Below are 3,199 nucleotides of genomic sequence, written 5' to 3' on the forward strand. Positions count from 1 at the left end.
TCAGGATCATAAGCTTCTTCCTCAGATGAAGCTTCCTTAGTACTGCTTGGTGCATTTTGCATTCCAGACAGACTTTGAGAAATCATATTGACTTGTTGGGTCAATATTTTGTTCTGAGCCAATATGGCATTCAGAGTGTCAATCTCAAGAACACCTTTCTTCTGACTAGTCCCATTGTTCACAGGATTTCTTTCAGAAGTGTACATGAATTGGTTATTTGCAACCATTTCAATCAGTTCTTGAGCCTCAGTAGGCGTCTTCTTCAGATGAAGAGATCCTCCAGAAGAGCTATCCAAAGACATCTTGGACAGTTCAGAGAGACCATCATAGAAAATACCTATGATGCTCCATTCAGAAAGCATATCAGTGGGACACTTTCTGATCAATTGTTTGTATCTTTCCCAAGCTTCATAGAGGGATTCTCCTTCCTTCTGTCTGAAGGTTTGGACTTCCACTCTAAGCTTACTCAATTTTTGAGGTGGAAAGAACTTTGCCAAGAAGGCATTGACTAGCTTTTCCCAAGAGTCCAGGCTTTCTTTAGGTTGAGAGTCCAACCATGTTCTAGCTCTGTCTCTTACAGCAAAAGGGAATAGCATAAGTCTGTAGACCTCAGGGTCAACCCCATTAGTCTTAACAGTGTCACAGATTTGCAAGAACTCAGCTAAAAACTGATGGGGATCTTCCAATGGAAGTCCATGGAACTTGCAATTCTGTTGCATTAGAGAAACTAATTGAGGCTTAAGCTCAAAGTTGTTTGCTCCAATGGTAGGGATAGAGATGCTTCTCCCATAGAAATCGGGAGTAGGTGCAGTAAAGTCACCCAGCACCTTCCTTGCATTGTTGGCATTGTTGTTGTTTTCGGCTGCCATGAGTTCTTCTTCCTTGAAGAATTCGTTCAGGTTCTCTAAAGAGAGTTGTGCTTTGGCTTCTCTTAGCTTTCTCTTCAAGGTCCTTTCAGGTTCAGGATCAGCCTCAACAAGAATGCCTTTGTCTTTGCTCCTGCTCATAAGAAAGAGAAGAGAACAAGAAAAATGTGGAATCCTCTATGTCACAGTATAGAGATTCCTTAAGGTGTCAGAGGAAAAGAAGAGTAGAAGACAGAAGTGGAAAATTCGAACTTATCAGAGAAGATGGAGTTCGAATTTTGCATTAAGGAATAGTGTTAGTCCATAAATAGAAGGATGTGAGAAGGAGGGAAGTAATTTTCGAAAATTAAGTGAAAAATTTTGAAAACATTTTTGAAAAACATTACTTAATTTTCGAAAATGAAAATGGAAAAGAAATCAAGTGATTTTTGAAAAAGATTTTGAAATTAGAAATCAAAAGGATTTGATTGAAAACTATTTTGAAAAAGATGTGGTTAAGAAGATATGATTGATTTAAAAAAATGTGATTGAGAAGATATGATTTGAAAAACATTTTAAAAAGATTTGATTTGAAAATTAAAAACTTGACTAACAAGAAAAGATATGATTCAAACATTAAACCTTTCTCAACAGAAAAGGTAACATACTTGAAATGTTGAATCAAATCATTGATTGATAGTAAGTATCTTTAAAAATGGAAAGAAATTGATTTTGAAAAAGATTTGATTGGAAAATTGATTTGAAAAAGATTTGATTTTGAAAAGATTTTGAAAACTTGAAAAAAAATTTGATTTGAAAACAAAATCTTCCCTTCTAGCCATCCTGGCATTAAACGCCCAGAATGGTGCACATTCTGGCGTTTAACGCCCAAAATACTACCCTTTTGGGCGTTAAACGCCCAACCAGGTACCCTGGCTGGCGTTTAAACGCCAGTCTGTCCTTCTTCACTGGGCGTTTTGAACGCCCAGCTTTTTCTGTGCAATTCCTCTGTTGTATGTTCTGAATCTTCAATTCTCTTTATTATTGACTTGAAAATACACAAATTAAAAATATTTTTGGATTTTTAATAATAAGGAAAAATCAAAATGCAACAAGAATCAAATAACAATGCATGCAAGACACCAAACTTAGCAGTTTGTATACTACTGACACTAACAAAATGAAAATGCATATGAGACACACAAAACACTCAAGTCAATTGAATTCAAAGATCAGAGCAAGTAAATCATCAAGAACATCTTGAAGATCACTAAGATACATGAATGAATGCATGCAATTGACACCAAACTCATGATGAGACACTAGACTCAAACAAGAAATTTTTGGATTTTATGATTTTTTTAATTTTTTTGTGTTTTTCGAAAATTAAATGGAAAAAGATATCAAAATTCTTAATGAGAATTCCAGGAATCAGTGCAATGCTAGTCTAAGACTCCGGTCCAGGAATTAGACATGGCTTCACAGCCAGCCAAGCTTTCAAAGAAAGCTTCGGTCCAAAACACTAGACATGGCCAAAGGCCAGCCAAGCCTTAGCAGATCATTGCTCCAAAAGCAAGATTGATAAAAATCAACAAGCTTTTGTGGTGATAAGTTGAAACCTCGGTCCAATGAAATTAGACATGGCTTCTCAGCCAGCCAGATTTCAACAAATCATCATGAAACTCTAGAACTCATCTTCAAGAATTTCGAAAAAAAAATAAATACCTAATCTAAGCAACAAGATGAACCGTCAGTTGTCCAAACTTGAACAATCCCTGGCAATAACGCCAAAAAATTGGTGTTGTTGCCGGATCTTGGCACTGATGTTACCAAAAGCTTGCTCAAAACTTGAACAATCCCCGGCAACGGCGCCAAAAACTTGACATGCGCGAAATTGTGAACAATACTTTTTCACAACTCTCATAATCCCCGGTCATGAACCCCAAAAACATGGTAGCTCAATACCATGGCATTACACAACTTCGCACAACTAACCAGCAAGTGCACTGGGTCGTCCAAGTAATAAACCTTACGCGAGTAAGGGTCGATCCCACGGAGATTGTTAGTATTGAAGCAAGCTATGGTCATCTTGTAAATCTTAGTCAGGCAAACTCAAATGGTAATGGTGATGAACGAAAATAACACAAAGGTAAAGATAGAGATACTTATGTAATTCATTGGTAGGAACTTCAGATAAGCGCATGAAGATGCCTTCCCTTCCGTCTCTCTGCTTTCCTACTGTCTTCATCCAATCCTTCTTACTCCTTTCCATGGCAAGCTTAAGCAAGGGTTTCACCGTTGTCAGTGGCTACCTCCCATCCTCTCAGTGAAAGCGATTGCATATGCTCTGTCAC

General features: G+C 37.4%; 1 non-coding gene across 1 annotated transcript; it reads left to right on the top strand.

Moving 5' to 3' along the window:
• The first annotated feature begins 356 nt into the window (after window positions 1–356).
• Window positions 357–464, top strand: LOC112804576 (small nucleolar RNA R71). Its single transcript, XR_003203186.1, has one exon. It is a non-coding gene; the product is annotated as a small nucleolar RNA R71 (small nucleolar RNA).
• The last annotated feature ends 2,735 nt before the right edge of the window (window positions 465–3,199 follow it).

The sequence above is a fragment of the Arachis hypogaea genome, chromosome 5 (assembly GCF_003086295.3).
Source record: "Arachis hypogaea cultivar Tifrunner chromosome 5, arahy.Tifrunner.gnm2.J5K5, whole genome shotgun sequence".
NCBI classification, from domain to species: domain Eukaryota; kingdom Viridiplantae; phylum Streptophyta; class Magnoliopsida; order Fabales; family Fabaceae; genus Arachis; species Arachis hypogaea.